General features: G+C 36.7%; 1 protein-coding gene across 1 annotated transcript in view; it reads left to right on the forward strand.

Moving 5' to 3' along the window:
- LOC128215540 (palmitoyltransferase ZDHHC21-like) overlaps positions 1–14,796 on the forward strand; it is a 32,521-nt gene that overhangs the window by 198 nt on the left and 17,527 nt on the right. The window lies entirely within an intron of this gene.

Genomic DNA, 14,796 nt, shown 5'->3' on the forward strand with positions numbered 1-14,796 from the left:
TAACCGCAATAAATTTTGCACTGAAAATTCTTGAAATGCAACAGATTGTGGAAGTAAAAGGAAACATGAAACACATTTATTGGTGAACGCTGAATAAGAATTGGACGTAATTCAGTTTAATGCAATAAATAAAATGATGAAAGAATATCGATTAAAGAAGACAACAAGTCTGGTTTGATATCAATAACATGATCGATCGCTGTATAAATGTATTTGTAACCACTAAACGAGGACTGGACGTTCTGTATGATGCAATAAATGTAATATTAAATGAATATTAATGAAAAATTAAATAAACATGCAATGATGATCAATCTCTGAACTTGGGTGGCTGTTACGACCAGAAGGAGGCGATGTGACGCCCCAAGACCGGGTACTGGCATGTAGGGGACATCCAGGGCTATCACCTAGCACCGCCCAATAACTTCCATCTTGGGGTGAGCTTGACCAAAATTGACCCCCAACGTCCAGGACCCCCTATTTGGGTAAAACAAGCACATGGACCTACTTTGGGTGGCTGTTACGACCAGAAGGAGGCGATGTGACGCCCCAAGACCGGGTACTGGCATGTAGGGGACATCCAGGGCTATCACCTAGCACCGCCCAATAACTTCCATCTTGGGGTGAGCTTGACCAAAATTGACCCCAACGTCCAGGACCCCTATTTGGGTAAAACAAGCACATGGACCTACTTTGGGTGGCTGTTACGACCAGAAGGAGGCGATGTGACGCCCCAAGACCGGGTACTGGCATGTAGGGGACATCCAGGGCTATCACCTAGCACCGCCCAATAACTTCCATCTTGGGGTGAGCTTGACCAAAATTGACCCCCAACGTCCAGGACCCCCTATTTGGGTAAAACAAGCACATGGACCTACTTTGGGTGGCTGTTACGACCAGAAGGAGGCGATGTGACGCCCCAAGACCGGGTACTGGCATGTAGGGGACATCCAGGGCTATCACCTAGCACCGCCCAATAACTTCCATCTTGGGGTGAGCTTGACCAAAATTGACCCCCAACGTCCAGGACCCCCTATTTGGGTAAAACAAGCACATGGACCTACTTTGGGTGGCTGTTACGACCAGAAGGAGGCGATGTGACGCCCCAAGACCGGGTACTGGCATGTAGGGGACATCCAGGGCTATCACCTAGCACCGCCCAATAACTTCCATCTTGGGGTGAGCTTGACCAAAATTGACCCCCAACGTCCAGGACCCCCTATTTGGGTAAAACAAGCACATGGACCTACTTTGGGTGGCTGTTACGACCAGAAGGAGGCGATGTGACCCCCAAGACCGGATACTGGCATGTAGGGGACACCCAGGGCTATCACCTAGCACCGCCCAATAACTTCCATCTTGGGGTGAGCTTGACCAAAATTGACCCCCAACGTCCAGGACCCCCTATTTGGGTAAAACAAGCACATGGACCTACTTTGGGTGGCTGTTACGACCAGAAGGAGGCGATGTGACGCCCCAAGACCGGGTACTGGCATGTAGGGGACACCCAGGGCTATCACCTAGCACCGCCCAATAACTTCCATCTTGGGGTGAGCTTGACCAAAATTGACCCCCAACGTCCAGGACCCCCTATTTGGGTAAAACAAGCACATGGACCTACTTTGGGTGGCTGTTACGACCAGAAGGAGGCGATGTGACGCCCCAAGACCGGGTACTGGCATGTAGGGGACATCCAGGGCTATCACCTAGCACCGCCCAATAACTTCCATCTTGGGGTGAGCTTGACCAAAATTGACCCCCAACGTCCAGGACCCCCTATTTGGGTAAAACAAGCACATGGACCTACTTTGGGTGGCTGTTACGACCAGAAGGAGGCGATGTGACGCCCCAAGACCGGGTACTGGCATGTAGGGGACATCCAGGGCTATCACCTAGCACCGCCCAATAACTTCCATCTTGGGGTGAGCTTGACCAAAATTGACCCCCAACGTCCAGGACCCCTATTTGGGTAAAACAAGCACATGGACCTACTTTGGGTGGCTGTTACGACCAGAAGGAGGCGATGTGACGCCCCAAGACCGGGTACTGGCATGTAGGGGACATCCAGGGCTATCACCTAGCACCGCCCAATAACTTCCATCTTGGGGTGAGCTTGACCAAAATTGACCCCCAACGTCCAGGACCCCCTATTTGGGTAAAACAAGCACATGGACCTACTTTGGGTGGCTGTTACGACCAGAAGGAGGCGATGTGACGCCCCAAGACCGGGTACTGGCATGTAGGGGACATCCAGGGCTATCACCTAGCACCGCCCAATAACTTCCATCTTGGGGTGAGCTTGACCAAAATTGACCCCCAACGTCCAGGACCCCCTATTTGGGTAAAACAAGCACATGGACCTACTTTGGGTGGCTGTTACGACCAGAAGGAGGCGATGTGACGCCCCAAGACCGGATACTGGCATGTAGGGGACACCCAGGGCTATCACCTAGCACCGCCCAATAACTTCCATCTTGGGGTGAGCTTGACCAAAATTGACCCCCAACGTCCAGGACCCCCTATTTGGGTAAAACAAGCACATGGACCTACTTTGGGTGGCTGTTACGACCAGAAGGAGGCGATGTGACGCCCCAAGACCGGGTACTGGCATGTAGGGGACACCCAGGGCTATCACCTAGCACCGCCCAATAACTTCCATCTTGGGTGAGCTTGACCAAAATTGACCCCCAACGTCCAGGACCCCCTATTTGGGTAAAACAAGCACATGGACCTACTTTGGGTGGCTGTTACGACCAGAAGGAGGCGATGTGACGCCCCAAGACCGGGTACTGGCATGTAGGGGACATCCAGGGCTATCACCTAGCACCGCCCAATAACTTCCATCTTGGGGTGAGCTTGACCAAAATTGACCCCCAACGTCCAGGACCCCCTATTTGGGTAAAACAAGCACATGGACCTACTTTGGGTGGCTGTTACGACCAGAAGGAGGCGATGTGACGCCCCAAGACCGGGTACTGGCATGTAGGGGACATCCAGGGCTATCACCTAGCACCGCCCAATAACTTCCATCTTGGGGTGAGCTTGACCAAAATTGACCCCCAACGTCCAGGACCCCTATTTGGGTAAAACAAGCACATGGACCTACTTTGGGTGGCTGTTACGACCAGAAGGAGGCGATGTGACGCCCCAAGACCGGGTACTGGCATGTAGGGGACATCCAGGGCTATCACCTAGCACCGCCCAATAACTTCCATCTTGGGGTGAGCTTGACCAAAATTGACCCCCAACGTCCAGGACCCCCTATTTGGGTAAAACAAGCACATGGACCTACTTTGGGTGGCTGTTACGACCAGAAGGAGGCGATGTGACGCCCCAAGACCGGGTACTGGCATGTAGGGGACATCCAGGGCTATCACCTAGCACCGCCCAATAACTTCCATCTTGGGGTGAGCTTGACCAAAATTGACCCCCAACGTCCAGGACCCCCTATTTGGGTAAAACAAGCACATGGACCTACTTTGGGTGGCTGTTACGACCAGAAGGAGGCGATGTGATCGCTGGAGCTTATTTTTGAGTAGTCGAAGCATTGGCACGTACATATAAAACAATGATTGGTAATGCCACTTTCCAAGGTTGGTAGGCATTTGGAATTTCTTCAATCACACATGGGCTATTGTGATCGGAAAAGTTTGGTTTGACCACATTAAACATATTATCATTTTTTTATGCAATGCTATATTGTTTGAACATACACTATGTGCAAGTTTTTTTTCGATAAATGAAAATTTGTAAATTATGTATTTCTATCTGTAGTTAAACTAAATCCTTTGGCTAATTGCAAGTTGGTCAAAACTACCAAATGAAGGGGGAAGAAAAAGCATTTAAAAGGTGTATGTCGCTGAATTCCAGCTTTATGCAGATATTAGGGATGCAAACAAATATTCGAATATTTGAATATTCGATGGGTTTTTTTGGTATTCGAATGTCAAAATCGGTATTCGAATATTCGATGGTGTTTTGTTTTGTTTAATAAATATAGTAATAAATATTTTGCCTACAACGCTTTGTTGTTTTTAAGATTCGGTTGTCTTGTTTTTACAACGATTGGTCCATAATGCCAGAGGTGTGAATATGATGACAATACACTTAACACGCGTCATATCGTCGGGTCCTATAAAAAGTCCTCGTAACTTTACAATAACCGGCTGAAGGACACTTGACACAAAAGCATCAATTATTTTCGATAAATTGCCTCTATCAATTAAAATTTCTAAAATAAACTAGTTCCCAGGTTGGTTTGGTTTTTCCAATGTTTTTAATTAGAGGTCAATCCCAGAACGAGGATGCTCGTCGTACGGAAAGACCATCGATGGCGCATAACGCCAATTAACCAGAAATCCATCTTAGTTCACTTTTTTTACAAACATGAAGGCAGGGGAATATAAATTAAAAGTTTTTGTGTTTTTCTTTGTTCATAAAGTATTACTTTTTATTTTTCTGAAATGAGGAATTTCAGAGGCTAATTGGTGAAATTCAGGGTCCGCCGCGCTTAGTGGTTGCGACAAAGTAGAGCTGAAATGCCCCGTCTAGTACTTTAGCGAATATTGTAATAGTTTACAACAACTTTTACAAGGTATATTTTGGTAATCAAATATTCGAATATTCGTTCGAAAGAATAACCGAATATTCGAATATCAATTTTGCCATTCGTTTGCATCCCTAGCAGATATCTTTTCTGCTTGTCAAGGGGGAATACTGCGTAGGAGATTGATTTACACCGGCTAGCAGACAACAGGTTTGAAGCCTAGACGCAGATTTGTATTTGAGGGTGTGTCCACCAATTTCGAATAAAAATTGCCCAAAATAAAATAAACAATAGTAAAAGAGTAGTTGTTTAGCAGAAACAGTCGCATTATATAGTTTTTAGAAACAGAAAATCCCCAAATTTACCTCAAATGCTTTATAGATTGAAATTTGGGATCCCAAATCGCATCTAATGATCCCCAATATTAAAGCATCTTACTATGACCAAACTATTGTGCTAGCAGATGTCCGTATCATCGGAGGCTACACAGGGGTAACATTTAGGTTAGGATAAGAGGTACCGTAGAGTAAATAGTGGTAACTTTAAGGGGAACAAGGTTTTTTCGATAAGAAGTATTGTTGAGTATCGAATATGTTTACTTTAAGTTTGAATGAGCTAACATAGCTTTTTTTTAGGTTTATAAACTAGTGTAACAGATATTATGTACATATTTTCATAAATTTAATTAATTATTTAAATTAAATAAAATAAATAGAATAATATTTTGTAAAGATATAAATGTGTAAGTATCATTTCCCGAATTTTGCCATTTGAAGCGGTAATTTATCAAAGCCTCTGTCATTAATAATCTTTCATCAAGTGTATACATATGTAGATATCGCAAATCAGCATTGTAATCCGGGATATGACATCATGGATCGCTAAAGATCATCACCGTAGTCCCGGATAGTTCAAAGACTCTGACATTAATATACATACATGCATTAAGACTTTCGTTATACATGGATATATATATATAGATATATGTGTTTATGTCACATAAACCGTGTTGTAATCAGGATATGACATCAATGAACGCTAAACGACATTTCCTACCCGGGATAGTTCATAGCGTATGTCATATGTCTGTCATGTTTCTTATTGAACATCCATAAATAAGAAACAATATTTCCAAAAACAATCATAAACAAAAATAATTCAACACATATTTTTGTTAAGTTGCCAACCATGTTGTTATTGAACTTAAAACGCCGCAATGCGATATCAAGATTTAATATCTGCGGTCATTATTTATAGTCAATTATTTCTTGTATGAATTAACCTAAAGCAATCGGGCAAAAACCATTGTTTCTATCTTAAGTTACAGTGACTTTTAATCTGACCCTGACCCCACCCCGTCAAAGGCAATCCTAAGCGAGCTTGTCGCATAATGTACCGACACATCAACCTTCATTACACTTAAACTGATTAATAAATATCCATCATTTCTTACTTTAGTTTGGGGCGGAAACCATGCCTTAATTTTTAGTAACTGTTACCTTCACTTGACCTCGCTCCCTTGAAAGCAACCTAGCTTAACACAAAAGTTATCTACACATTAATTGCATTATTATCTATCAACTTCTTACTTAAGTTATTGAGCGGAAAGCGGTTTCTTCTATTTTAGTAAGAGTGACCTTTACATTTACCCCCTACTTAACAATCCCAAACTAGCTCTTAACATAGCTACGTACCCAACAACTTTCATCACTATCCTTAATTTTTTACTTAAATCATTGGACAGAAACCAATTTCAGTAACAGTGTCCTTGACCTTTATCCCCTCAAAAGCATTTTAAGCTAGCTCTTTACATTTTCTATCTACACACCAACTTTCAATACTAGCCATCAATTCTCACTTAAGATATCGGGCGGGAACCTTTTTATATTTTTACAGTGTTCTTCAGTTTTACCTCAGCCCGCTCCTCAAAAGCAATCCCAAGCTAAGCTAGCTTAACACATAAGCTACCTACAAACCAACTTTAACAACTATCAATCAATACATACTTTAGCAATTGTACGGAAACCAATTCCGTAACAGTGACCTTGACATTAAGCCTCTCAAAGCAATTCCAAGCTAGCTCTTCACATAATCTCATAACTATCTTTCAGCACTATCCATCAATTCTTACTTAAGTTATTAGGCGGACACCATTTTTCATTTTTTATTGTCAGTGCCCTTGGCCGAGACCCCATCCCCCATAAAACTGTTTCATACCCATAGAAATGATCATTTAAATAACTGATATAGCTTTTATGTCACTTTCTTAAATTTCATGACTTAGAATGCACACGGATTAGTAGTATTCAATATGTTTGTCAAAGACCAGTTGATCCATTTTGAATTCACTTGTATTGAGCGACAACTGCCCTGTGAATCCCTTTCTGACTTGCTACTATGCCATGTGATTGATTTGTGAATCTACTTATTTTGCGCTTTCACACTAGCAAACTTAAAACATTCAATCAACTCCCCTGTGACCGACATATTGAATACAATCTGCCATGTTTATTAACGTACAATAATATTTAATCTCATCCGTCACTTATTATTATAACTAACACTTTAAAACAAATCATTTTTTTACATCCTCAGTCTTGTTTTGACAGGGAAAACCGAGACCCAATATTGCAAAGTTAGAGCGATACAGTGATCGTGAGGTTGTGCGTGGTGCAGGAGTAAGACTCAACCAACGTCGAATAGGACTTTACATTAACGAGCAGTTTCCTTCAGAAATAGAGGAACGTCGAAGATATTTATTCCCCGTCATGAAATGATTTTAATTGAATCCAAATTGCAGAGAAAAATGCAAAATAGTTCGCTTTAATCTATATGTTGGGAATAAACGGAATGACACAGAAAGTGATACGCTCGTGTTGCCTAAAAGAACATATAACACACGGGAGGACCTTGAATTCACGACGCCGAACAGATATGCAACACTTTCTGCCAATATAAGTGATGTCCCAGTGAGAAACAAACCCCTTTTCAGGTATCTTCACGCCAATGAAGAGACTTAAGTGAAAGGCCCCCGCAACGATACAGACGAAAAATAGACTCACAGTTATTACCTCTAAAACCAAGACTTTTGAGTTTAGAGGTAGATTTTCTCGACACGAATTCACTCTTGTAATGCTATTTTTAACGTTGATAGAGTCTGAATAAAAGTACCTAGAAGTGTTATTTGCTAGAATTGGCTCTTTTTGTAAAGCTTAAGAATATAGTGCAAAGCAAGCTACAAAAGCCACGTTAAGTTTGTTCACAAAAGCAAAACAATTATGTCTATCTATTGCCTTACAAAATGATGTTTTAAAGAAAAATGAACAAACGATTATAGTATATGTATGTGAAGTGCGTAGCTACGGAAATAATCATATATTAGAAAAAGTACTGTTATTTTTTTAAGTATGTATTGAATATGTTAAGCAGTATACTAAAGTGTATGGTTTATTGCGATACCAGTGTAAAGCGATTGCAAATGGAAATTGATACACAAACGATCAGTTATAGGTCAAAGCTAATAGTCCCACATTACCCATACTCAACTCCCAGTTGATATATTTTGGTATGCTTAGTAGATACATGTATATGCATGATGATAGAAAAAAACAATGGATAAAACACATATAAAATATATCTGTAAACTGTTGTATGATTAATATTTGGGATAATCATAAATTCCAAGCACATTACGCCAATAAACGAGGTTTATGATTAAATTTTGGCTACTGAAGTTGTTTCTGTAATTTTTCACATACATATTCAAAGGTCCGGTCAAATGAAACTATATGATTTATAAATAAATGATTGGTATTCTACTTTAAATACATCAAGAAAGTAGCTATAGACTGTATAAAAAAGCTTCCAATTGGAAGAATATTTAGTAAAAAAACTGCATTTTTTGGAAATATTTAGTAAAGTTTAAAACAAAAAATATTCGACTACCATCTGAAGTAGGAAGCTGGAATAATATACAACTAAATGAAAGGAAATGTGGACATTGTGATAAAAACAGTATTGGTGAAGAATTTTATAATGTACTAGAATGTAGCTTTTTACAGAATACAGAATAAGATTTATCGAGAGAAAATTATAGAAATATCCTAATGGTTTGAAATTTAAAGAAATTATGAAAAACATTGAAAAAGATAATACAAAATCATATAAATATGTAAATTCATTAAGATGTAACACTATGTCCTCCTCCATAAGTAAATATTGTTTGAACAGAAATAATAAGTTTCAAAAATGTAGTAAGTATTAGAAACTCTGAAAAAATATATGTACTATTATGTCCAATATGTTTGTAATGCCTCATTTTGTTGTATTCTATCTTTTATCATGCGCATTTTGTCCTGCATTTCTGATATTAGTGATTTTTAATAAACTTGGAAATTTCTTTCAGAACAATACATCTAGAAATAGTGGTTCTGGTAAAACAAACAAGCCCATTCACATGTTACTTAAGCCATTAATTTATTATAATAAAATAATTAATTTCAATGCAATTGTATTGAATAACCACAAGTAATACCTGTTACAGAAAGGGATTGTGATCAACATAAGGAAATACTAGTCGATTATGTTTAGAAAACAAATATAAACGACATAATTTATTATGTTATTCGGGACATGCATCAAATAACTGTCTGTTATCTTTCCCAGTCATATTACAAGACACAACCAGACCTAAGATAACCCGCCCACAAAATAGTCATTTAAAAAAGTCTGACTGGTTTTACTTAAAGTGCAGTGAGGCAAAACCTTGTATAAAAATGTTTTGTATGTACTAAACTGTAACAAAAAAATGATGATAACAGGCTTTTTATGTTAGACTACAGACTATCCTACTAGCGTTTGGTTAAGCGAAAACGTAGACAATATGAAAATAAAAATTAAGAAATAAAAAGGCTAAGATATTCTAAGCCTCGTGCTTGGATATAAATAACAAATGTTTGTATGGGAGATTTTGACAATTATTTTTCATCATTGCAAAATGATAAACCTTCTGCTGAAAACTATGAGGCAGGCGATTTTACAATCATGATTTTGAAAACTTAAATCGCAGGTTTGAGGAACTGGATAATTTTGGGCAGAAAATTATGACGTACTGAGCGATTCTCAATTTGGATTTCGCAAGGGTCGGTCTACATCAGATGCAGTTTTTGTTTTCAATGCAATTGTGCAAAATATGTTAAATGATAAACAAAGATTGGATTTTTCCTTCATTGATATGAAACGCGCATTGATAGTGCTAGCTTAAATAGCTTCTGGTTAAAGTTATATACATGTAGATCAGGAGTTGATGGAAAAATGCTCGGAATTGATAAGAATATGTATGCAATTGTCAATTCATGTGTAAAAAATGAAGCTGTCCGAATATTTTGATTGTGCCGTCGGCCTTAAGCAATGGAGGTAATGTCCCAAATACTATTGGCCCTTTTCATTGATAACTTACGTTACATGAATATTGTGTTAAATGGGGCCTAGAAGTTATTTAAGATAAAACAAAGGTCTTGGCTTTTCGTATTAAGGAAACTACGTAACAATAAAAAATGGTTATACGACAATAAATACCTTTAAACGGTTGATATTTTTTATTACCTTGGTCAAATTGTTTGACGCTTTGTAAGTATCACCTTGAATTATGGATGTGCAGTGTGGGGTTTTCCAAATCAAAAGAAGCGTATTCACTTAATATTTGGCAAAAATATACAAGGGGTTAAAACGAGCTCATGCAATATGGCCGTTTCTGGTGAATTAGGTAGATATCCATTATATGTACATAGATATGCTAGAATAATAAACTTTTGGTGAAGACTATTTCAGATAGCATTATTATAAATAAGCTATACAATGATATGTTAGGCAGTCTTGCTAATCGTAATAATTGGTTTAATGATGTAAAGACTTTGTCAATGTTGTTGTGTGGATAAACCAAAACTATGTTAATTTGACAAGTTTCATATTGTGTTTAAGAATAGAGTGCTCGATGAATTTAAACAGTTATGGTCTGAAAATGTTCACAACAGTAATACCCTATGTATATTATATCTATAAATATAAAATGGAATCGAATTATATCTAGATGTTTTACACACAAAAATAAGAATGGCTTTGTCTAAGCTAAGATTGTCGTCAAATATACTACATATTGAAATAGGCCGATATAGCCGTAATATAATTGATTTGTCCTTATAGTTATTTGCCATGTTTCACTGTTGCCATATTTAGTATTTGGCATGTCATGTTTTGTCAAGAGACTGTTATGTGTACAACAATAAACAAACTCTGTCTGACTGCCTCTCCAATTTTAAGAAAGTGGTTCTCAAATTCATAAAATAACACAACTATAGGGTGATTGGTATTTGTATTTCACAATAGTGCATACAATTAAAAATACAAGAATGTACTTAACTATGACGGAAACTTAAGAATAACAAAAAAAAATACATAAATGGGTTGAATTTTAAATAAGAACACAAAATACGAAAAAATGATACTAAATTATGAATACATAAATACATAGCACAATGTAGATATAACTATATCAATACATTTTGGCCATAATAAATATAATTACTTTTTAATGACATTTTAAAGGTATTTAAATGAATAGCGCATAATATTTACAATAAATGTATTTACTGATATAAAAATAAAACATATATTAACTCATAACACAACGTACACTTTAATGTAACCCATTCATTTATATTATCTTTAGTTTTACTAAATGGGAAGCAACATCAACATTATGGCATTCTGTCTATTTCGCCAGTTTGCAGCTATTAATGAGCTCACGGTAAACCATTGGACGTGCTAGTGTTGACTTTCGCATCGGATATTTTGTTTTAACAGTTGCAGTAGTGTCTCTCCTGTTTTCTGGTTTTCAGGCTGTACATGTAGCCATTGACAACTAGAGTTTTCTGCTATTCTTTATGAACCGTATATTTACTAGCGATTGCCATTTTAGGTGGGTTACGGATGCTGAGGAGACTGACCATCTTTATATACTATGTGTAATATGACTTACAGTTAGTGACCCTTTCTTGGTGTCCAGCTGTTAATTATCGGAAATGTTAACTTAATTGGGACTCATCATAATTGTTTTTAGACTTTTGTACGTTTAGATATGCATTGAAAACATGTGACAAAATATAGTTATATTATACAATCAGTATTTTTAAACAGGATGAAACACGATACTAGTATCTGAAAAAAATAAAGTGAGAAAAAGAAACGGTTTGGAAAGTGGGAACAAACCGATTTTATTTATTGAGGGAAGCTCATGAAGTTGAAATGTTTTGTTATGTTTTATACTAATTTCTGGCGTTTATTGGTATTTTGAATTATTTTCGTATAACCCCTTTTTGAAAAGATTGTTTGTTACGCCGCTACCCGTGGGACTGGGCAGAGTATGTCATTTCTTTTTTCGGTTTGTTGAAAATACTTCTCAGAGTTTATCTTATTGATATCATTTAGTCGTGTTTTAGTGCAAACATTTTAATAAGTGAACAAATAAAAGATATTCCCAAAGCAATACATCGTCAACCTCTCGTTTACCTTTTGCCTATCCCAGTGATGGTAAAGAATGCAATCGCATATTAAAATGGTTTAAAGAGAATAAAAAAAAGAATATATTGACATGAACCAAAATAAACAAAATGAAGAAACATAAGACAAATGAGAATCTTAAAATATCAGATGAGTATGAAGGACAAATAGAAGAAGAAATTGGAGTAGTAACAGAAGAAGAAAATGTTTGAAAAAAATATTGAAGAAGAATTGATAGCAGTACTTGGTCACAACGAAGGTATTGAAAAAGATGTGATTGAACATTATAAATTACCCTTCTTATCTACACTATTGTCCAAATACGATAAAGAAAAAACAAAACAAAACAAAACGTTAAAAACTTGTTGGTAATGATTTAAAAAGTTTATCTCAGGATATTGCTTGGTATAGAAACAAATGCAGCAGAAACTACTACATTTGCAAATTTTAAACCACTAAAAGTAGGTGATAATTTAAAAAATGAAATAATTAAAAGAAATGATTAATCTTCACCATAGCTTTTAACAGCATGAAAATAAAAAAATAGCAAAGGCCTCACAAAAACTACAAATGGTGAACAATATCTCGGTTTATCAATTTACATTCTAAACAAGTTAACAATAATGAATTAATTGCTAAAACAGCGACAATGTTGTATTAAATGTAAAAGTTTATTCTGATTTGATGATCTATTAACAAACAAATTTATTCCAAACAATGATTATTCGAAATAAGCCTAACATATGTTTAAAAGATTAAACACAACTCTTTGGAATGTAACCACTAAAATAAGTAAACTTAATCTAATTTGCAAATATGACATTATTTTTCTTTTTGAACCTTGGGGAAATAAAAATTCTAATTTTGAATTAAGTGGCTTTAAATGTTTCAATTTATTTAGAAATTTCAAAATCGTCGAGCGAAGAGAAATAGTGGCGGGGTTGTAGTTTATATCCGCAATAATATTTCAAAAGGTGTAAATATTGTCAAAAAACATTTTGATACCATTGTTTGGTTAAAATTGGACAAAACGTATTTTAAACTTGCTGATTTATATCTTGCCGGTGTGTATTTTTGGGTCGAGAGTTTCCCTGCATATAATTTTATTAATGAAGATTTATTTGATATTGTTCAAAATGATATTAGTTATTATCAAATGCTTGGTAAAACTATGTTAATAGGTGATTGGAATGCGAGGGTCGAAACGGGGACAAAGGGATTGCATTGATTGTGATCGTTTTGTGCACAGTATTGATGATGACGAGTATTGTCCGGATTGGCCCATTGTTCGCCGTTCACAAGACCAAATTTGTAACGGTCATGGTATTAAATTATTAAACTTATGTAAATCATGTTCAATTCGCATTGCTAATGGTAGATTAAGTAATGATTTTCATAATGGGGATTTCACATACGTATGTTCAACAGGTGTTATCGACTATTTACTGTTAAGTGACCATGATTTTAATTTGGCACATAATTTTACCATTGGTGTATTTAACGAGTGGTCAGATCATGCCCCGATTTATTTTAGCATGTATACCTATTGGTCATGATCTAATATATAATTCTCACGAATGTGTCAAATCTAGTATTCGATGGAATGATGCACTTTGTGACTCTTTTCGATGCAATATTATTGCAAAATTGCCCGTTTTCAACTCTATTTTAAATGATGTTACATTTGATAGTCGTATTGCAGTTAATGATTGTATAAAAACATTTACACATGTCATTAATTCTGTAGCAGAGCCATTGTATCCGATAAGCCTATTGTTGATCAAGGCGTATGTAAAAAGGCTGACTGGTTTGATGAAGAATGATTTAATGCTTAACGTCTGTATATCAATGCACTGAATAAATATAATAGTTGTAAAAATGAAATAAATAGGCGATCATTTTGTGAAAATAAAAAGCTTTATAAATGCCTTGTTAAAAAGAAGAAAAGACGTTGTAAAATTAATAAGATAAAGGCAATTGAAAAGCTAAGGCACTGTTAACCAAAATATTTTTTAGGCATTTCAGTAAAATGAAATCTAATAATGATTACAGCACTGATGAATTCTTCACTTTTTTCAACTTTGAACGATGATATGCCAACTTGCATCAAATGTAAATGCAGAGAAGTTCTGTAATAATCATGATTTTGATATAATGATTGTATTTTTGAAGAGCTTGATACTCCAACCACTGTGCAGGAAATTGAAAATATAACAAAAGTATTAAAGAAAAATAAAGCTTTCGCCGGTGACAAATTGTTTAATGAATACTTCGTTGCAACTATTGACGTTTTATCGTCTTATTTGGTAGACATTTTTAACGGTATTCTTCATACCGGGGGTTTTCCCGACCAATGATGGAAGGTTTTATAGTTCCTTTGTTTAAGAAAAATGACCCCCTTGATGTAAATAATTATAGAGGTATTACGCTTGTCAGTTGTTTCTCTAAAAAAAATCAGGAATACTTAATATAACGTATTACAGATTGGGCTAAAAATAATAATATATAGAGTGATGCCCAATTCGGTTTTAGAAAAGGTCGCCCCAACAGTTATGCATTTTTGTGCTGAATGCTGCTATAAGTAAATGTTTGAATGAAATAAACGCTTACGCTTAGCTGTGAATTTATAGAGTTTACGAAAGCCTTTGATAGTATTTATAGAAATGGTCTTTGGGTTAAGTTATATAATGTAG

Source organism: Mya arenaria, chromosome 13, assembly GCF_026914265.1.
Source record: "Mya arenaria isolate MELC-2E11 chromosome 13, ASM2691426v1".
Taxonomy (NCBI): Eukaryota; Metazoa; Mollusca; class Bivalvia; order Myida; family Myidae; genus Mya; species Mya arenaria.